This window comes from Lepus europaeus, chromosome 9 (genome assembly GCF_033115175.1).
Source record: "Lepus europaeus isolate LE1 chromosome 9, mLepTim1.pri, whole genome shotgun sequence".
In the NCBI taxonomy this organism is placed as follows: domain Eukaryota; kingdom Metazoa; phylum Chordata; class Mammalia; order Lagomorpha; family Leporidae; genus Lepus; species Lepus europaeus.
The window spans coordinates 20,023,228-20,045,552 of NC_084835.1; the positions used below are offsets into that span (position 1 = coordinate 20,023,228).

General features: G+C 52.6%; 1 long non-coding RNA gene across 2 annotated transcripts; it reads left to right on the forward strand.

Annotated features, from left to right (window-relative positions):
- Positions 1-38: 38 nt before the first annotated feature.
- Positions 39-15,181, forward strand: LOC133766869 (uncharacterized). 2 transcript variants are annotated; one of them, XR_009866776.1, is made up of 4 exons: positions 39-124; positions 8,806-9,588; positions 11,280-11,395; positions 12,372-15,181. It is a non-coding gene; the product is annotated as an uncharacterized LOC133766869 (long non-coding RNA). The 2 variants fall into 2 exon arrangements; XR_009866777.1 differs by having other exon boundaries at positions 12,375-15,181.
- Positions 15,182-22,325: the final 7,144 nt, after the last annotated feature.

Here is a 22,325-nt window from a genome sequence, read left to right on the forward strand (position 1 = left end):
AGTGCGGCCGGGCGCGTGTCCCTCCTCTTCCGCTCTGGCCAAGGGCAGGTGCAGGGGGCGGCTGAAGGTGGGCCGTCCCGTGCTCGTCGTGGTGGCCCGCGGCCCTGTGGCGACGGTGGTGCAGGTATGATGGCGACGGAGGAAGAGGTGCTCTTCAGAGCACAGGCAGGGGTGGCCCTGGAGCCCGCGGGGCGCCGCTTTCCGGCTGCCTCCTGCAGAAAGCAGGAAAGCACTTCTGAGGTTAGGCGGGCCAGCACGGGCCCTGGCGGGGGCCCTGGGAGAGGCGGCGGGGAGACCCACTGATCTGACGCCGCTGAAAATGCAGAGAATCTTAAGTCAGCCTCCAAAGACTGCAAGAAGCCTTTGCAGAGGAGGTGGCCCAGTCTGCAGGAGGTGCAAAGACGCCATTTAAGTAAAAGCCTTAAAGATGTTACAGGAAGGCGAGAGGACACCCCAGGTAAAGTTGTGCCCGGAGACGACTTTCTCAGTTCTGCATCCATCCATCCCTAGGAGACACAGTGCCTACCGGTACAACTTTGTGACATCAGTGACTCAAACTGGGTGGAGTTGGAGAGCTATAGTCGCAAGTTTTTTTTATTTTTAATGAATGTATTTTGTGCTTCAACGAGGCATATCTTAGACTTTTTCTTTTTTTATTTATTTTTATTTAATTTAATTAATTAATTTTTTTGACAGTGGACAGTGAGAGAGAGAGACAGAGAGAAAGGTCTTCCTTTGCCGTTGGTTCACCCTCCAATGGCCGCTGTAGCCGGCGCACTGCGCTGATCTGAAGACAGGAGCCAGGTGCTTCTCCTGGTCTCCCATGCGGGTGCAGGGCCCAAGGACTTGGGCCACCCTCCACTGCACTCCCGGGCCAGAGCAGAGAGCTGGCCTGGAAGAGGGGCAGCCGGGACAGAATCCGGCGCCCCGACTGGAACTAGAACCTGGGGTGCCGGCGCCGCAGTGGAGGATTAGCCTAGTGAGCCACAGTGCCGGCCTCTTTTTTTTTTTTTTTTAATTTATTTATTTCAAAGACGTTTACAGAGAGAGGTCTGATTCACTTCAATCTGAAATCAGGAGCCAGGAGCTTCTTCCCGGTCTCCCATGGTGGGGTCAGGGGCCAAGCACTGGGACCATCCTCCACTGCTTTTCCCAGGCCATAGAAGGGAGATAGATTGGAAGTGGAGCAGCCAGGACTCAAACCGGCGCCCAAATGGGATGCCGGCAGTGCAGGCCAGGACTTTTTTTAACCTGCTGCACCACAGCGTGCCCTGCAGAGTTTTGTACATTATTGAAATTAAGCTGGTATAGATTCAGAGTGGTATGACTTTAGAATGTCAAATGGATTCCCCATGGTAACCACTAGGAGATAGCTATAAGATATTCACAAAAGAAAATGGCAGGAGATTTAAATGTTTCACTAGAAAAAGCAACAAAACTTAAAAAGATGACACTGTAGGAAATTAGGAAGGAAAAAGCTAGAAAGCGTGAGAAAACATTGCAGTCAGTCTTTCCTTATCAGGAAGCGCTGTGAATGAAAAGGGGTTTAACAATCCAATGAAAAGACTGGGGGGACAGCATGGAAAGAAACTCTAGGATCCAGGTTGCTGATTACAGGAGTCTCACTTTAGAATGAAGATGCAAGAATGTTGAGTAAGAGTGCAAATAGTAACCCAGAGAGCAAGAGTGGCTGTACTAACATCAGACAAAATGATCTGGAAATCAAAAAAGTTTACCCGAAGGGCGGGAGTTGTGGTGCGGAGGTTAAACCACTATTTGAGAGGCCCATATTCCAGTGTCGGTTGGAGTCCTGGCTACTCCACTGTATAGCCAGCCAGCTTCCGGCTAGTTAATGCACCTGGGAAAGCAGTGCTAATGGCCGAAGTACCTGGGTCTCTGCCACTCTTATGGAAGATCTGGGTGGAGTTTCTGGTTCTTGGCTTCAGCCTGCCCAGTCCTGACTGTTGGGGCCATTTAGGGAGTGAATCAGAGGATGGAAGATCTCTTTCTCTGTCCTCTGTGTCACTCTGCTTTTCAAGTAAGTAAATCCTTTAAAAACTAAGTAAATAAAGGTACTTCTTTAAACAAAAGTTTATGAGATAAAGACATTATATTAATTATATATTATATTAATGTAAGATTCAGCACAGTAGGATAAAATATTTCTAAACATCTACACACCTAATAACATCATCAAAATATGAGAGGGCTTCAAAATGTTAACGGAAGTGAAATTAAAATATAAATTTATCTTTTGTGCAAAAAGTTTTTGAAAATTAAGGTATACAATGGATCTTCAAAAAGTTCCTGATGGGCCCAGCACTGTGGCGCAGCGGGTTAATACCCTGACCTAAAGCCCTGGCATCCCATATGGGCGTCGGTTCGAGACCCGGCTGCTCCACTTCCGATCCAGCTCTCTGCTATGGCCTGGGAAAGCAGTGGAAGATGGCCCAAGGTTCTTGGGCCCCTGCAATTGCGTGGGAGACTTGGAGGAAGCTCCTGTCTCCTGGCTTTGGATCAGCGCAGTTGTAGCCAGTTGGGGAGTGAGCCATAGGATGGAAGACCTCTCTCTCTCTGCCTCTCCTTTCTCTGTGTAACTCTAACTTTAAAAAAAAAAAAATAAATCTTTAAAAAAAAAGTTCCTGAAAATCCTTATTACAAAACAACTATGTGTGGATTTCAAAAAAAATTTTTAGAGCCAAAATAATTTTTTTAAAGATTTATTTATTTGGCCGGCGCCGTGGCTTAACAGGCTAATCCTCTGCCTTGTGGCACCCGCACACCGGGTTCTAGTCCCGGTCGGGGCGCCGGATTCTGTCCTGGTTGTTCCTCTTCCAGGCCAGCTCTCTGCTATGGCCCGGGAAGGCAGTGGAGGATGGCCCAAGTGCTTGGGCCCTGCACCCGCATGGGAGACCAGGAGAAGCACCTGGCTCCTGGCTTCGGATCAGTGCGATGCGCCGGCAGGCGGCCATTGGAGGGTGAACCAACGGCAAAAAGGAAGACCTTTCTCTCTGTCTCTCTCTCTCACTATCCACTCTGCCTGTCAAAAAAAAAAAAAAAAGATTTATTTATTTGAGAGGTTGAGGAAGAAACAGAAAGAGGTCTTCCATCCACTGGTTCATTCCCCAAATAGCCACAACGGCCAGAGCTGGACCGATCCAAAGCCAGGAACCAGGCGCTTCTTCCAGGTCTCCCAGGACTTGGGCCTTCTGCTTTTCCAGGCCATAGCGGAGAGCTGGATCGAAAGTGGAACAGCCAGGACTTGAACTGGAGCCCATGTGGGATGCTGGCACTGCAGGCAGCAGCTTTACCCACTATGCTGCAGTGCTGGCCCCCCAAAATAAATTTATCTTTTAATTTCACTTTTCAACAAACTTTCTGAAGTACTGAGGCAAGATCAAGTCTGGATTCACCCTTGCCTTGTGTGGTTAGCCAGTCATGGACACTGGGGAGGTATTTTATTTGCAAAGTGTAAAGCAAGGAGTTGGAGAGCTAAGGCTGAATACCCAAGACTCCCCGAGGGATTAAGGGAAAGCAGTCTTAAGGATCGAAGCTGGAGTTGAGAGATGCATGATCCCATTGCATGCAGGCCTCTGTTGGTCCACAGTGCTGGTGGACTTCCTTTGACTGGTCAGTGACAGGGGGGTCAGTGTAATCCTGAGGGTGCTGCAATGGCAGGGTGGACTCTGGCTTGTCTGGGGTCTTGCCGTAGGCAGTTACTACGTTGTTTGATCAGAGCCTTAGGTTCCTTAAAACACCTAATGCAAGATATTATCTATGGAATCAGTAAATGAACTCTGAGTCTTGTAATCTGGAGCCCCATGGGGCTGGCTTGACCCCTGAACCACTCACTCCCTTAATTTAATGAGTTTATCTTTAGTAACAGGTCCAGCTCCCAAATGACTTGAAAGTCATATAGCCTCTGTGAACTTCAGTTTCCTCGTTAGTGGATCAGGCATGACAGCAACAGTTAGCCCCCAAGGATGTGGTGAGGAGACCCTGTAAGCATCTAACTCAAGGGAGAGAATATACCATTATCAGGGAGGGGAGAACTTGCTGGTGTAAAAATGTCAGTTCTTCCCAAATCTGTCAACTCCAGGTGAAAACAATTTTTAAAAATCAAGATTTGTTTTTTCAACCTACTGAAATAACATACCTTTAGTTGACATTATGGTCAAAGGCTTAATGTCCCTACTAAATAAAGAGTTCAACAAATCAAAAGCAAAAAAGACCACTGTGCAGCAGGGAAAGAGGCAAGGGCTAAAAACATGTTTAATAACACAACCTCTTCATTTCATCCCCACAAACCACCAGCTGGGCTTCCGGTACCTCTCCCCCCCCCCCCCCCCAACCCTATGACCCCTGCCCCACAGCTCCCAGGAAGTCTTACTCCAGACCCTTCTCCGGATCCCAGAGGTTTACAAAGCAGCTCTCTGCGCTCACAGCAGGAAAGGCTTGAAGGCTAGGGAGTCTGGGGGTGTGAGTGGGAATCCCAGCTTCCCCAAGAACCCTGTGGACAACTCACAAAGTGACCATCGTGAAGATAAAAGGAGACAAAACAAGGGATGCAGAGGGGCCAATGGCATTGTGGGCAAAACCACCACCTGCAATGCCAGCTTCCCATATGGTTACCAGTTCAAGTCCTGGCTGCTCCACTTTCAATCCAGCTCCTTGCAAATGCACTTGGGAAAACAGAAAAAGATGACCCAAGTGCTTGGGCCCCTGCAGCCACATGGGAGAACTGGATGAAGCTCTTGGCTCCTGGCCTTGGCTTGGCCCAGTCCTGGCCGTTGCAGCAATTTGGGGAGTGAACCAGCAGATGGAAGACCTCTATTTCTTTAATTGTGCCTTTCAGATAAAGAAATCTTAAAAAACAAACAACAACAACAAAAAAATGGAGCCAGTGCTGTAGCACAGCACATTAAAGCCCTAGCCTACAGTGCGAACATCCCATATAGGTGCCAGTTCGAGTCGGCTGCTCCTCTTCTGATCCAGCTCCCTGCTATGGGAAAGCAGTAGTAGACAGCCCAAGTCCTTGGGCCCCTGCACCCATGTGGGAGATCTGGAAGAAGATCCTGGCTCCTGGCTTTGGATTGGCTCAGGCCTGGCCACTGTGGCCATTTGGGGAGTGAACCAGCTGATGCAAGACACCCCCCCCCCCATGTCTCCCTCTCTCTGTATCTCTGTCTTTAAAGTAAGTAAAATAAATCTTAAAAAAAAAAAAAAAAACCAAGTACACAGAAACTCCTTGTCTCATCTGTGCCATGTGCTCATCAACACAGACTTCCCTTCTGCTGTTCATTTCACTTCTGCTGGACTGCCTGAGCTCCAGCGTAACTGGAATTACTGAAGAATCTTCCGTGACTCATCTTAGAGCAAGTGTGAAAGGGGATCCACCGTTAAAACGATAGTTCCCACCTGACCAAAGTGTGGGAAGATCATCTGTTGTAACCAGCTCTCCCCACCCCTCCCAATTCATGGAAGAAGCTTCAAGCTGTGCAAGAATCCGGAACTATTAGCAGATGTCTCCAGACTCCGTGCCATGCCTGTTCACTTAGAAATGAAGGCCTCCTGACACTGCTGTAATGTTGGCCTCTAGGCGGAGGCCTGGCCTGTGGGACATACTCAGTACAAAAGGCCTGGTCATGGTAAAGGAGGGCTTGGATGATGACCATGAGTCTGATTATTTGGAAAAACAGAGGCAAAAAGAGGCCTGCAATCCCTCCACAACTTGCTAAAGAGAAAAAAGGAAGAAGAAAGTCTACTCCCCATGAAATGATCCACTTGACCACTGTTGAGAGATTGTTGAAAACACTCTGGAGATGTCCAGGTTCCCAAGTACAAGGAACAGTTGAGTAGATGACATTGCTGTCAGTGAGCAAACAGTTTTGTAGTCACTACAAATGAAATGTACTGCAAGCTTCAAAGGAAATAGAGAAGTACACATGATGACATGTTACTATCTCAGGAGGTACCACATAGGCATCTATGTAAAAAGCCTTCAAACAAAATCAAGGAAATTTGCCTTAATATGATGACCAAAATGTTACATTGATTGCTCCTGGTGATAGATTGCTCTTGGAATGATTGGTTTTTTTGTTTGTTTGTTCCATACTTTTCTGTATTTACTCAGTTTTCTAAAAACCACATGTTTAACTTCTGGAGTTAGAAAAGATTTTGGTAGGTTACAAAACAAAAATTATTGTTATTATTACCTGACTTGCAGAAAGAGAGGGACAGTCAGGCAGAGATCCCTTCTACTGGTTCCCTCCACACATGGCCAAGACAGATGGGTTGGGCCAGGCCAAAGTCAGGAACTGGTAACTCACTGTGGTTCACCCACTTGGGTGGAAGGTACCCAGATATTGAGCCTCCACCAGCTGTCTCCCAGGGTGCACATGGACAAAAAGCTGGAATCAGGAGCAGAACTGGAACGTGAACCACAGGTACTTTGACATGGGATGCGGGCATCCCAGGTAGCATATTAAACACTATGCAAATGCTCACCCCACAAACAAAGAACGAAAAGGAATCCACCCTGCAAAGGGAGCCTCACAGTGGGGGGCCGCACAGCAGTGGCTGATGCCCAGGGAGGAACCAGTGCTCATGCACTGCACCTGCAGCCACATCTCTGGGCTTCCCTGCCCTGGCCATGCTCACAGCTCACTCCAAAAGCTCACCTCCACTCACCTTGCAGAGGCTTGGGCTGTTTGCCTGCTTTGTCTTGGTTTTCTAGTTCATCCTCCTGGTTCACTCTTGGATGGTGTTGGCTTTCTGCCCAATCAGAGCAACTTCTTTGACTTAAATCCAAAGTTCTCACTTCTTCACCAGGCAGGAGAAAAAAGGATTGTCAACTCAGTGGATCAAAAACACTTACTGAATACCTAGTATGTGACAGTCTCTTTCCCATGATGGGGCTATAGCAATGGGTGAGATAGATGAGGTCCCTGCTCTCCTGGAATTGCTGCCTTAGAAGCAGCTGCCAAAAGCAGGAACCTGCAGAGAGTAACCACACACAATTCTGGAAGAAGTTCTCAGCCCCCCTCTGGCAATGGCTTATTCAAATAAGACCATTGTATACTTGAACTGTGATGTCCAACTGAAGCATTGCATTTTACTTTAAGGAAGGCATTGCCTTCCTCACCCCCACCCCCAAGCCCAACCTCAGTTTATAGATGAGGAATCTGACATTCAAATATGTGGGTCAGAGAGCTGGCCCTCAGCAAAGCCAGTACTACAATCAGAATCCATCTAGGGAATGCCCATCTAGGGAGTCAACACTTCTAACCTTTCATTTCTATCAAGAGGGGTCTTAAACCCATGTGACAGCAAGCAAGCGTGTGAAGAACCATTAACCAATGGCAGGGGTGAGTGAATGGATGGAGGTAACAGAAGCTACAGCAACATTGTAGGGGGATGGGTGTGAGTTTATTCAGTGTGGAAGGACAGATGAGGTACATGGAGAGAGGAGACTGAGCGTGCCGGTGGGATGGTCACCTGCCTGCAGGCAGCCCTATCACGAGGAAGAGCATGGTGTCTTCGGGGACCAGGAGGTGCAGCAGGATGTGAAGGTGGTAGTTTTAGCAGGAAAGGAGCTTGGGGGAGTGAATTATAAAAGGTCTTCAAGGCACCTGGTTCCCTAAGGCATTGGGCAACCATGGACAATTACAGAGCAGTGATGTGCCAGCATCAATGTGGTGAGGGAAAGGTCAGGCTGGAGAGAGGAGACAGGAAAGTGGGTGCAGATAGGGACAAAGTCACGGGAGGGACACAAGGGAAAGACGGAGCTGCAAAGAACAGAGAGGTGGGGATGCCCAAGTAGGTGTTGGTAGGGTTGACCAAGAGTGAGAGCAAAGGGGGGTCAAGGATGCCATTGTTGTCCACCACTGAGAGACCAAGCAGGTGCACAGATGGAAGAGGGACGCCCGCTCTGGCTGACATGTTCCACTCAAGGCCAGCAAGCAGCTACAGGACAAATGTGTTTCCTCTCCCCTCTGTAACATGAGAAGGACCTCTATGGTGTTTCCTCACTTCCAAGAAAAAAAGAGTTTCTATCAGGTATCTTTTTAAGGTAATGGCTTGATTTAAACGGCTTGGACACTGGACCCATGGGGAATACATTCACAGTGACTAACTGATGAAAACAGGACTAGGAGCAGGCCTTGAAGCTGGGAGTGAATCCCAAATTCCAGCCTCAATCCCGAATATCTTGCTCTGTTTTTGGTAGGGATGAAAACAAGTCAGGAAGGGGAGAGTTACTGCCATGGATTCTTAAACAGAAGACAGGAGGGTGTGTGAGGAGGGTACGAGCAGGTACCTCCTAGGAACTGAACCCGGAGGACCAGAGGCTCAACCCCTAACCTTGCTCTCTCGGGCATCACAAAATCTACCCGGAAACAGAGCAAGCACCTCCCAAGTTAGCCTGCAGAGAGTGGTCACATGACCAGGAGCTGGCCAATCAGTACAGCCCAGAGATTGGCTAAGGTCTGGGCGAGTGACCAATGAGGTCCCATGGGTTGGTCTTAGGGTTGGAACCTTGGGGGAAGAGAAGCTCCATGACTGTTGGGCTGCTGAGACAGTTGGTGCCCACGGCGCCATCTTGAAGGGAAAGCCCACTTGAGAGGGAGTAGGCACAGCCAGGAGGTCAGGGCAAGTAACTCCTGGGGACATCGTCCAGCACCCAGGTACGGCCCTGCCTGATGCCACCTGCTGTTCCATTTCCTGCTTCCAGTGCTCGCTCTCCCTGCTTCGTTTCCTAGAGCCACTCTGAATTGCCACCTGTTTCTTGTCACTGTTTATCTGCAGGGTTCTGAGTGTTCCTGATGGCTGGCTAAATGGTGCTCCTTGGAGCTGGAACAGGAGGATTTGGGCTAGCTACCAGAACCAACTTCCTGAGCACCCCACAAGACTCTAAAATGAATGCCCAGGGGACATTCACTAGAGTCCCAGTGGATTCAGACAGCATTTGCCGAGAGCCCGATGTAGGCTGGACCACTCGCGTTAACCACGTGAAACCTCAGAGGATTAACACGTTAGGCCAGCAGCCGGTGTCTCCCTATGGAGGACAAAAACCGAGCCTCAGAGAAGGGAGAAAACCAGGCCGGAGCTAGCACGAGTGGAGCTGGACTGCAACCCCAGGCTCCGGCCGGCCACTTGTGGGCTGGAAAGCCATGTGCGGATGAGACTCAGAAAATCACCTGCTTTGAAGGGAGACGGAGCGTGGTGCCAATCTCGTTCGTGAATTCTTTCTGTTCTGAGCAGTGCCCTGGCCTTGCTTGGCAATGACAGAATCATGCTCATGGGCAAACCCCTATTCACAGGGGAGGCCATAGGCTTCTCCCCACCGCCAGCAGACCTGGGGCCAGGTCGTCACTGTGGGGTTTCTGAGACCCTGCTCCCTACAGGCACGCCAGAGGTCTTTCCAGAATGTGCAGAGAGCGCAGTGTGGATCAGGTGTGCCCGTCTTTCCCTCCTCACTTGCCTTGGCTCCCAGCTCGTGGGCTCTGTCCTCTGGGTCCTGGCTCCCTGGCTGCTGCAGGAAGAACCAAGCTGGAGGAAGTCGGCGGCTCCATTCCTGAAGGCACAGAGGTGAGATCTGACAGTTTGGCCACGGGAAGTTCCCAGACTTTGCATGGCTGGGGGCTTCAGGCCACGTGGCAGGTATGGCCAGGTCCCTGAGGTGTGCTAAGGGCCCTTGGGTGCAGACTCTGGGTGCACAGACAAGACAAGGCAGCCTGTGCCATAGGTGCTCACAGTCAGGCAGACAGACAGGCACTTCCATGTGCTTCCATGTGCGGAAGTCAGGGGACAGGGCCAGAGCCCCGAGCCTTCTGGGAAACTGGTTAGGGGCAGAGAATTAGTCATGCGGTCTCCAAAGCTGATTTGGTCAGGAATGTGTGAGATTGAAGGGACAGAAAGCCCTACAGAGTGGCTGAGACTACAAAGGCATCTCAAGTGTGGTGTTCATGATGGTGGAAAGGAAGGGAGGCCCAGAGTGGGCAGTGCCAGGGTGGTCTGATTACTCAATGATGTCTTCAGTGGCCTAGGTGCCACCCAATCTTTACCATACTACTAACAGAATGCTGCTGTCATTCCCTCATGGCTGACTTGTGGTTGCCCCTACTCCAGCCATCACATCAGCACAGTCTGAAGAGTCTATTTTCTCATCTGTAACCAGGAGTATTGAGATCCCCCCGTCTTTGTGTTGGGGAGGATTCAGAGAGGGGAAACTCAGGAGCCAGGTTGGAATAACACCCATGCAGGACAAGTTCCTGCTGCTGTTGTCACTGTCTGCGAGGTGAGGTGTCCCACTCACTCCCTGTAAAAGCCCAGAGTGAAGATTTTAGGCTTCAAGGGACACCAGTGCTGGACTCTGTGTCCTGGTGGCCAGGGAGCGCAAGCCACAAGTGGCAAAACCTGTACTTCACCTGAACAGGCCGGCCCCCTGTTCCAGGAGGTGCACGGTGCTGGATGGCCCCCAGACAGCAGAGGGGCCCTGTAGCCCGCATACTCCAGCCCCGAAGCAACAGAGCTGTTTGTAAACCTGGCTCTGGAGCTGGAACATGGGGATAAGGGGCTCTGTTCTTTGTTGGGACCACCTGGAAATGGAGTCTCCTGCGTGACCAGGAGCTCCCCAAGTCAGGAAGGCTTGTCTCTGACTTCCTGGGCTATCAGGGCCTGTGCACGGGGAGCTACAGGCCCAAGGCAGGGCATGAGATGCCCCACGTGACTCCGCTTGCCTGGCTTCTCAAGGGAACACAGGGCTCCTGGGCTTTGCTTAGCTTTCCCAGGAGCCTGGGAGAGGGGGAGGCACTTCAGCAGGGTAACCCTGGTGAACGAGGCCTGCTGGGTACCACGCATGGCAGCCTTTTGGGAAAAGTCAGCCACAGAGTCTAGCAGAAGTGTGCAGGTCGCTGGTTTGGAGCTTGAGGTGGATGTGCAGTCTGGGAGTGCAGAGGGGGTGGTGAGGGTGGGTCATCCAGGTGTCCACCCCATCTTGGCCATCACAGCCCCTAACGCCGGATACAACACTGGGCCCAGGGAGGCCACTCGGAGGATACCTGCTGACTTGACCCACCTGCACCTCTCTTTCTATTCTTAAGTCACTGGAGTAGAATTAGCTGAATTAATAGATTGAACTTGCTGTTCTTTTAGCCTGGAACACTGCCCATGGCACTGCTGCTCTCCCAGTGACTTCAAGGGGTCTTAAAGTCCTTCGTCACTTTGCCTTCCCATGGTCCACAGCACCACTGATAGGTTTGCTCTGTCTCTCCCACTAGGCCACAGGCCCAGGAGGATGGAGACCCCGGCCTGCTCCACTCGTGGATCCGGCTGGCAGCAGCAGGGCCTCCATGAGCAAGGGCGGCAGACCACAAAGACCACATCTCAGGTGGAGGTGAGAGCTGTTCACTCACTGTGGACGGAGCCCCTGCTGTGTGCCGTGCCCTGCGTTGGGCTGCCAGCACAGTGCAGGGTGAGGACTGACGCTCTGGAGGGGACGCACAGTGGACGGGACAGTGTGACAGAAGAGCTCAGGGCTGCAGAGACAGAGTCGGGCTCAGGGGACGGGAGTGCGGGGCTGGGGCTGCTGGGGGCAGAGAGGGGCAAGGGTGGGAGCGGAGACATGCCAGGATACACGGGCCCTGCAGCCACCGTGAGCGGAGACATGCCAGGACACACAGGCCCTGTGGCCGCTCTGAGGACTTTTACTCTGGGTGAGGTCGGAGCCACAGCAGGTGCCGCTGAACAGGGCAGGGGCAAGAGCAGGGGCAGGGAATGGAGTGGGTAAGCAGGAGGGAGAGGTGGGGTGCGGGAAGCTGTCCCTGTAGTGGCACAGGCAGGGAGGGCGTCCCTGAGGAGGTGGCATTTGAGCTGAGCCCTTGGTTTGGCCATGTTGCTTGCTGCTGCCCAGGAAGCTTTAGCATCTGCCCCCATGCACATGGAGCACGCGCCTTGTCCCGGACAGGCCCGCTGCAGGTCTGGACAGGCCCACCGCAGGTCTGAGCCACCTTGTGGCCTCCTGCTCCCTTGTCACCATCTTATCCCCACCAGCAGGAGGAATCAAATGCAATCCACAGAGCCCCAACCCCCTCCTGGATCAGGGTCTGTAGGGGGGACCACTCTCTGCTGCCCTGATCTCCGCAGGACAGGACTGGACAGCAGGGGGCGCCCTGCCCAGGGCCCTGACGTTATCTGACGTGGTCCCTCCTATGCCTGCTCGCTCTGCCTCACCTGTCCCTCCTGGAGAAGCACCACGAAGCTCCTGACCCCAGGCCCCTGTCCCTGTGCCTGCCGCCCCGCCCTGAGTGGCCCTGTGTGGGATGTGGGCCCCTCTTCTTGGGAACCGTGAGTCCCCAGCTCTCTTTTCGCAGCAGTCTTCTCTGGATCTGTTGGCTTCCGTGAATTCTCCATGAAGACACAAAGCCTGACACCAGCTCTGAGGGGCAAGGCAGTGTGGAGGCTCCCACCGGTGAGAGATGGGGGCGGGGGGAGATGACCCATGCACCTGTGTTCCGGCGCTCTGACAAGGTGAACGTTTATGACACGCGCTAGAGCTCCTGCTCCCTGCACGTGACCTGCAGGCTGCGCAGGATGGGAGCATCAGCGAAGCAGCTGGGCGCCCAGCCCCCCGCCCCGGCCCTGGAGTCCTCGCTATCAGTGTCTTCGTCATGGGGAGCTTGGGTCCGGGCTCTTGTCTCGCATGCAAGAAGGACTGCAAGGATGGGACACGGGTAAAGGTCAGCGGAGGAGGGAGATTGGTTTACACGCCAGGTGCAGGAGCGCGGGCCGGCTCAGAGGAGAGCTGCAGGCGGCAGCAGGGCCGGGGCTGTCTGCTCTGGAGGTGTGCGTGCGGGGCGTGGCTGGAGAGGGCTCCGTAGCAGGCTGCCCACTCTAGAGGCTGGGCTGTTGGAGCCACTTGCGGAAGCTCCGCAGCCGCAGCCCTCTGCTCTCCCAGTCCATCTCCTCGGGTGGAATGGTTGCCTTGTTGGTGTCCCCTGCAGTGAATGACTTGTCTCAGTTAGGCATCCCCAGTGCAGGGGCCATTGTCAGCTGACCCTAAGCCTGTTGAAAGGCCCCGTGTTAGTTCCCTGTCTATTCCAGTGGGTCAGTTTCAGCAGCCTTTAAGACAGTAGGCAGGGGTTTGGTTATCAACCTCAATCCTGGCATCCAGATCCCGCAACAGCCGGTCATTCACAGGAATGTTCTCGGCTGTCGCTTTGTAGGTGGTAGCCCAATACATGGTGTGGCTTCCCATTGGGAGATCCGGGTTTTGGTTGGGGAAACTTGATATCGCCATTCCCCTAAAAGCGTTAAGATCTGAATGGTGTTTTCAACTGAGTCCTCCTTGAGGTGACTGTAGGTGAGGCCATGTCTATCTACTGGTATCCTTCCTGCTAGGTGCTGTGTGGGTACTCATTAGCATGCTAATAACAGATTTCAGTGTAAGGATGGCTGTCCCGAGAAAGCGCCCCTAGAGGGTCGCAGACCTGCCAGCGCCCGCAGAGGCTGGTGGGAGATGACGGCGTCTTCCGTCCCGCAAGGCAGAGGCCAGGTGACCCGCTGGGAGAGGGGCTTGCCATCAGCCCCCGTGATGACACGACTCTGAGGACAGGGGCCCCAGCAGAGGAACTGGCACCCGCGTCAGTTAGAAAATCGATTTTCTTACCTGCCACATCCGGGAGCGGGGTGGTCCCGAGGGCTGCGGGAGCTGCCTGAGTTCCCAGGCCCCATCAGTCCTTGGATTAGGACACGAGGCAACCGGGCCTCCTCCTGTCCCCCAGGAACTGCGTGTGAGCAGGTTTCCAGCGCCCTCCTTGTTTCCAGTGGGGCCAGGGGCCAGGTGGGCTTCTCGGGTGGGGACAGTCCTTGCACCAATGTCCCGTCCTCCCACACCCAGAACATTCTCCCTTGGGCTTCTCTGCCTGGTTCCAGTGGCTGCTGCCGTGTGGACATTGGAGCCCTCTGCACAGCAGCTTTGCCTCTAGTCCTGGTCACCCCGCATGCTGCATCCAGCAGCTGTTCCTGGGGGTCTGGGACCCCACAGCCCGTCTCTGGAGTTCCCTCCGGATATCCCTGGCTGGCTGAGGTACGCAGTAGGACATGTGCTAGGGATTGTGTGAGTGTGTCTGTTGAATCTCTTTAAGGCCTCTCCCAGCCATCCCTGGCTAAAGGCGGATTCTCTTGTCCCTATACTGTGTTACCTCCCTGACTTTGTCACCCAGGGAACTCAGCAGCACAGCACAGCCGAGCGTCCCCTAGGGCCGTGGCCATGCCACCTCTCAGACTCCCGACACGAGCTAGTCCACAGGACCTCCTTGTCCTGTCGTGCTGTGGGCCTCAGGGCAGGATGAGCACGTGTTAGCAGGAGCAAGTGTCCCATGGGCCCTTCTGAAGACAGTACCTAGGTCATGAGAGTGTTGGGAGGTGGCACACAGAGCCTGCATCTCTGCCCTGTGTACGGCTCTGAGCCGTATCCCTTGGGGACCACTGTGAATCCTCTGTTGCTATTGGTGGTTCCCGTGATAATTCTGTGAAGTCACTTTTCCATTTATTTTTTTGAATGAATTCCAAGTACTCATTGAGACCTGCTCAGACTGGAGTGAGACAGCCCCTGCTCTCTGCCCGGAGGATGCAAAACCTCCGTGATCCGTCTTTGTGGATCCATTTGACTGTAAGATTCGGAAGAAAGGGCCATTCACTAAGAGCCATTGCCCCTCCCCCAGAGACCCAGAAGAGGAGATAGAGAGGAGTGGGGGAGGCGTGGGCAGCCCAGGAAACACTGCACCCTCCTGGCAGCTTCCCCAGCTGGAGGCAGAGAGGCCCTGTCCTCCCCAGGGGGCGTCCCGCCCTCCCCTCCTCTCAGCTTGCCCAGTGCCCTCAAAGGCAAGGGTGGAGCTGGTGCCTGTTCACCTGAACGCCTAGTAGATGAGACCCAGCTGTTAGACCCACTCTGCGGTCTGCTGCATGAAGGCCTCTGGCTTTTGGGGCACACAGCAGCGTGGACTTCATATCTGGCTCCCACCTGCAGCTGTTGGCGTCCACACCCAGCTGAGCCCCCATACCGTGACGTCAGGGCCCGTGGCACTCGGGGTCTCTTGTTCTCCATTGGGAATGTGCGGGGCAGTGGGTATGGACTGTCTTAGCTGCTTTGAACTATGCCTTATTAGACACTAGAGTCTGCCTCCTGGGCGGGGGTGGGGGTGAGGGGGGTGGGTGGATCTCAACACCTCTTCCCGCTGAGCACCTGATACATCGTGGACTTGACACGCCCCTCGCCCACCCTCTCTCTGAGAACCACCTTTCTTCTCTTTTTCTACAAGGTCGATGCTGTTAGATTCCCCATAGACATGAGATCAGGGAGCACTTGTCCCTCTGTGTTGACGGATGCACCTATGTATGACCCGTTCCACAGTGCGTACGCGTACCCAGACATCCCCCTGGGCCCCATACATGCACGCAGTTACGATTTTTATTCATGAGGAATATTTGCAAATGTGCAAAGATAATAAGCTCGGGGGCGGCGGCAGTATACAGTTAAGATTTTTATTCATGAGCAGCGTTTGCAAATGTGAAAAGCAACTGAGGGAGTGTGGCATGACCACCCTTCCCCTTTGGGATTTGCCCTCAGTTGTCCACTGACTCCACATGAGCCACTCTCCCCCAGAATCCATGGCCTGGCTGCTCGGATGGCAGGCAGCAAAGCCCTTCGGGGACAGAGAAAGTCCCCCTAGGGACCTTGCTCCAGCCATGACTCTTGCTGTATCTCCCTGGGAACCCCTTCTAGCCATGGTTCTTGCTGTATCCCTATAGGGACCCCTCTGGCCATGGCTCTTGCTGTATCCCTATAGGGACCCCTCTGGCCATGGCTCTTGCTATATCCCGTAGGGACCCTGTTCCAGCCATGGCTCTTGCTGTATGCCCCTGGGAACTCCTTCTAGCCATGGTTCCTGCTGTATCCCTCTGGAGACCCTGTTATGGCCATGGCTCTTGCTCTATCCCCCTGGGAGCCCCTTCTAGCCATGTACGACCTATTCCACAGTGTGTACACGTACCCAGACATCTCCCTGGACCCCATACATGCACACAGTTACGATTTTTATTCATGAGGAATATTTGCAAATGTGCAAAGAAAATAAGCTCGAGGGGGGTGGCAGTATACAGTTAGGATTTTTATTCATGAGAAGCATTTGCAAATGTGAAAAGCCATGGTTCTTGCTGTTTCCCACAGGGGCCCTCTTCTGGCCATGGTTCTTGCTGTGTCCCCATAGGGATCCCTCTGGCCATGGTTCCTCTGTATCTCATAGGGACCCCCTCTGGCCATGGCTCTTATGTATCCCATAGGGGCCCTCTCCTGGTCATGGTTCTTCTGTATTCCACATTGACTCTCTGGCCATGGTTCTTGCTGTGTCCCATAGGGACCCCTCTGGCCATGGTTCTTGCTGTGTCCCATAGGGACCCCTCTGGCCATGGTTCTTGCTGTGTCCCATAGGGATCCCTCTGGTCATGGTTCTTCTGTATCCCACAGGGGCCCTCTCCTGGCCATGGTTCTTCTGTATCCCATAGGGGCCCTCTCCTGGCCATGGTTCTTGCTGTGTCCCATAGGGATCCCTCTGGCCATGGTTCTTCTGTATCCCACAGGGGCCCTCTCCTGGCCATGGTTCTTGCTGTATCCCATTAGGGACCCCCTGCCACCCCGGCCTTTGCTGTATCCTAGAGACCCCTTGGCGGCCCTGGCCCTTGCTGGAAGGAGCAGCCGAAGTCCTAGGGTCTGGCTGCCTGGCCTGGGTGTACTTGTGCGCAGGTGCTCTACGGGAGCCATTGCTTCCCTCTGTGTCGTGAGCACTGCTCCTGGTGCGGAGGACTGAGGGGGTGGCTACAGGGCCTGGCTGGGGCTGACCATGGAGGAGGGGTCCGTGTCTGCAGGCTGAGCAGGTGGCTGTCAGGCACAGGGCGCCTCTGCCTGTGCTCTGCCCTGACTCCTGCTCCTCCCCAGGGAGCAGGACCTGGGAGGGAAACAGGGGCAGGTGGGAAGATGTAGCGCCACTTGCACTTTTCAACTCAGGGGCACAGAGGAGCTCTGTGGAGCTTTGGGGCTGTCAGGGATGGGACTTGCCTGAAGCGCGGGCTTCGCCTGATGCTGGGGCCCTTCTGTCGGGATATCTCACGACACAGCACGAGGTGTGTGCCCATGGCACTGTCGTATTTATGCTTTGACAAGGACTCTTGTATCTGCTCTGGGCTTATAGCCTAGGCTGACTCTGACTTCCGTGATTTGAGGGTCCTGGTGACAAGCCAGCGGCTCAGCACGGGGTCTTGGAATTTCTTCCCAGACCACACCGTGCTATCATCGGCCCACAATGCGGTCTAGTTCGGGCCTCTTTCCGGGGTTGAATGTCAGTAAGTCTTCCAGAGCTTTTCCAGCCCTAGGCTGACAGCACAGGGAAGCTGGTATTTTCCTGTGAGTGTGCACTCCAACTGCTGCCCAGGGCCTCTCCATCAAGTGGCAAGATCCCTGTAAACGCGGCAGCCAGATTCACCCCCATACTCCACATGTCTGAATCAGAGGGGTCGTATGGTTGGCCCTAGAGCATTTCTGGAGCACAATACTGGGGAGTTCCACCGATGTGCTGAGATCTTGCCCATCGGAGCCCCTGCATCCCAGGCTAAAGTCAGTTTAACACTGAGGACAACATCCAGGAGGACACTGCCCGGTTTCAGTTCCCTGTGTGCATTACCCCTGTCCATGGCGACAGTGTGTGGCCGGCACAGTCCTCCGGGACCAACGGAGGCCTGCGCTGCCAGGCGGCTTGCTCGGCCACCCAGAGGACTGGCCGCTGTCTGCTGCCGAGTCCCGTGACCACAGTCTGTCCGCCCTCCCTATTGCCTTGGAGAGCCGTATCATGTCGGGGTGATTGACGTATGGCATTCAGTCCTCTTCCAGGAAAGCACTGAGGGCTGCAGGTGTCCCTGTCCTGTTCCTGGATGACCTTCACGGCCACCCGGGCCTGGTTAACAGATGGCAGGCTAGCTTCACTTGGCCAGAGCTGCCCAGGCCAGTGGTCCTTGGGAGCCTGGGATGACCAGCGAGGACTTCCTCATAGGAGTAAATGACCACAGGTCCCTCTGTTGGGTGACCTCCTCGCTACCGTATCTTCACATACTAACTAGTAATGCTAACTGTAATGCTAGCTGTACTAACTGTACTAACTAGTGAGACAAGTAAACAACTATATTAGCTAGTTAATGCTAATAAGTAACTTCAATACCATATGAACTACACACACAGTAGTAATAGATGAGATTAGTGATGCTATCTAAATTTTAAAAAATTAAAAATGAGAAAATAATGCAAAGGAAAAAATGGGGAAAGGAAAAAATGAAGAAGAAAATGAGAAAAAACAAAAATAGGAAAAAAATAAGAAAAACAGAAAAAATTTTAAAATGAGAAAAGACGGGGCAGGCGTGTGGCACTGTGGGCTGAGCCACCACGAGGGATGGCTGTGTCTTATATAGCAGTGCCTGGTTTAAGTCCTGGCTACTCTGTGCTTCCGATTCCACTTCCTGATACTGCATTCTGGGAGGCAGAAGGTGATGGCCCAAGTACCGGGGTCCCTGTCACTCATGTGGGAATCCTGATTGAAGTTCTGGGCTCCTGGTGCAGCCCTAGCTGCTTTGATTATTTGGGGAGTGAAACAGCAGATGAAAGCACCCTCTCTCTCTCTCTCTCTCTAACTCTTTCAAGTAAATAAATAAATCTGTTTAAAAGAGAGAGAGAGAAAAAGAAAAGAACAATGAAAAACAGAAATGAAGTGGCAGAAAGGGAAAAACAAAATGAAGAAAGGAAGAAAATGATTTTAAAAAAGGAAAAAATGAAAACTATAAAGACAAAATGAGAGAAACAAATAATAAGGACACTGAGGAAAACACAAAAGAATGAGAAAGAAAAATGATCAAAGCAAACATGAGAAAGTAAAAGGTCAACTTCAAATGAGAAAAGGAGGGGCCAGCACTGTGGCCCGGTGGGTTGAGCTAGGGCTTTCATCCCTGGCATCACATACCAGAATGCCAGTTCCAGCCCTAACTCTTGGCTTCTGCTCCAGCTTCCTGCTGATATTCCTGGGAAGGCAGTGGGTTGATGACCCAAAGTACTTAGTCCCCTGCCGCCCATGTGGAAGACCCAGAGGGAGTTCCTGGCTTTGGCCTGGCCCAGTTCTGTCTGTTGTGGCCATTTGGGGAGCAAACCAATGCCCAATGATAGAAGGGGTCTCTTTACCATTAGATTAATTAATTTTTCAAAACAGCTTTAAGGGAGTAGGTTAACTGTTTACTGTTGTTGCCAAATGAGTATCTTAAGTCCGTCGTAAAAGCTGTGTGTTTTAGACAATTTGAACCTAAATCTCCAGATTGTAAAATCTACTCCGATATAGATGATAGTGTGGTCGTGGGAAACAATTCTGATGACCTACCCAAGGCAAAGAGGGAATGTTGTCAATATTTGAGGTAATGTGGCTGGACAATAAATAATGGCGTGGTTCGTGGTCCCACTGACCTGGTAAAATTCTAGGAGTCCTGTGGACAGGTGGAGGGAGAGTGACCCCTGGTGCTGTTCCAGAACGATGTAGACTCAGCCACTGAGTGCTAACGACCAGCCCTGAAGTCTCACAGCGTTCTCTGGGGTTGGAGGGCAGCGCAGACCACATTTAGGGGATAACTCCCCCAACTCTCTATAAGACAGGAAGGTCTCAGGATTTCAAATGGAAGGTAGAACAGCAGCAGCTCCCCAGTTTGAAAGCAAACATACTGGCAGTCCAGAGGTTGTATTTTTAAAGGAAGATATGAACTCTAGACCGGATGTTATTTATGGGCAGGGATATGGCTTGTGGTCTCTTTGGGGGTGAGGACTCTTTTACACTAAATTCATTCCCATGAGTGTCTGGACTAAGAGATCTCCTTCCTCACATCATGTTCTCAATATGCCGAAAACTGATTTGAACTGCTTATCAGGGCTTGATGCCTACCGAGCCTTTGGCTGATTTGTCTAACTCCCATGGCACTAAGGACGAGAAGAGCTGCCCCACAGGGGTTAACCCGTCCCTGGACAAACAAAAGGGCACGAAAGCTGCACAGCGAAATCTCACTTGGGAAGGGCAGAATCAGCAGAGACCGAGGCAGAGGGTCAGCCAGGACAAGGGCCTTGGGGAATACCCCGAGAGTTCTCATTGGCTTGCCGGAAATTCCGAGGGTCGGACACATCCATGGTCATGCTGTTGGCCAATGGGGTCCCACCTGGTCACGTGAACTAACGCATGCCTGGTTACTGACCGTTCGGCCCCCGTGACCTCTGGCCTGCTCTCTTGGACAGCAGCTGCTCTGCGTGCTCTGAACGGTTGCACCTTGGTGCAAAGAGACGCGTCCCAGAGTGCCTAACTCATTGATTCAGTATCCTCTGTGGGCTGTGAGGCGCTCTTTGCAAGAAGGCCAACATCCAAGTCGTATTTTTACTGACTTTGGTCACTTGCCACAGCATAGCCCTGTCGTGCAATAAATGGCCACAAAATAGTTGGAAGATTAATGGAAAGGAGTTAGGGTTCAGACGCTTATGGGAATGGTATTTGGTGCCTCCATGCACAGAGGTGTTTGACTGCCCATGTCTCAGCTCACCAGGGAAATAATGGTGTGCTCGCTTCTGATGGTGCAGCAGCTGCCCTTCGCAGGACAGTGACACAGAGACACAAGAAGCAGTGCCGTTCTGTAATTAGCTCTCAGAAGGGACCTTTTATTTGTGACCTACTCAGGACGCAGGGATACACTTCATGTGGTTGATTGGCTTCCACAGAGGGAGGGACTGATCACTGTGCAGGAAACTAAGTGGACAACCAGTCCTTGTGAAACCTGCCTGAAGGTTAAACACCTTTAGAAACAAAAAGAGTTAACCGAGAAAGATGGCTCTCGGGGCCTGAATCGGATCTTCCAGGTGGATTCTGTAGGCCCTCACATGTGTGATAGTGACGCTGAGTGCTGCTGCTCTGTACCCACTGCCGTTCAGGTCTGGGCGTCCCATTTCCAAGCAAGCAGGCTTAGGGATCTAGCGCTGTCAGTTCCGTGAAGTCCTGCCCGGCTTCTGCTGGCACCCCTACCCTGCTGGATCTGATCAGAGCGCACACTTTGTGGTTAAAGAAGTCCCACAAGGGGCCGGATCACAGCACGTATCCCCTTATACTCCAGCTGCCCCAGGAGCCATTGAAATTCTTAGTGGGTTGCTTAAAGGTCAGTTGAAGCTGTTGCAGATAGTAACCACAAACCATGGCAGAAAGACCTATGGAAAGCTACCTTATCACTACAAAACGGTTTGTGTGTTTGGTCTTTTGTGACTTTTCTGTTAAGGATGCTCTGATGTAAGCCTTCCTCCTCAGTCAGAGAGTGGGTCCACTTCTCCTTTTGAACGTGAACTCCGTTGATGTTTGCTCTTTAGCTTGGTTGAGGAGAAAGGGCAGGGTGATTTGGAAATTGCGGTTCAAGGGGTAGATCGCGGCGGTGTGTGTGTTGCTGCATTACGAGCCGTGTGAAACTGGGTTGGTGTTCTGATTGTGATTGATACGACTGTGCACTGACGGCACTCCCTCCATGCTGAGCTCTTCCTTGCAACACAAGCCGCCACTGAGCCCGGTGCTGGCTGAGAGCCAGGAGGCCCACTGCTCCGCCCGGGGGGCCCAGAGCCACATGGGAACTGCTGGCTCCTATCAAGGAGACCTGTGAGTGCCCGCTGACAGCCACGCTGACAGCTTGCGACAACACGCAAATGCTAACTTGGGTCTGAGCCTCCCGTGCAAGGCTGACATCTAGAAGCTGAGATGTCCTGCTCCTGAGATGTCCCAGCATTCCCTCGGAAAAGGCATCCGCCGCTGGAGGCTCTGCTGAAGTTCAAGGCCTTTGTCTTCATTGCCGACAGCCAGCAGCAGCCAGACCTACCCAACCACACCTTGAAGGGGAGTGTTTTCCTGGACCATTTGGAAGAGGTCCTCGTGGACACCTGGTGTTTGGTTCACTACTGGCACTCTGCGCTCGACTGTCTGTCTTGTATCTGTTTTGCCCATCTTTTCCTATGTTCTTTTTGCTAGTTTTACTTATTCTGCTTTAGTGTACATTGTAATAAACTGATGGATTCGGGACCTGTTACCTCACTCGGCTTCTCTTTGAATTAAAGGATAAAAGGCCTCGCCCCTCTTGGAACAGCTAGAATCCTTGAGGTTAAAATGGTCTCCGGGGATTGGGGAAACCAGACTGTCTTGGCTGGGCCAGTGTGACAGAGGGTTGGGGGTGGGGGG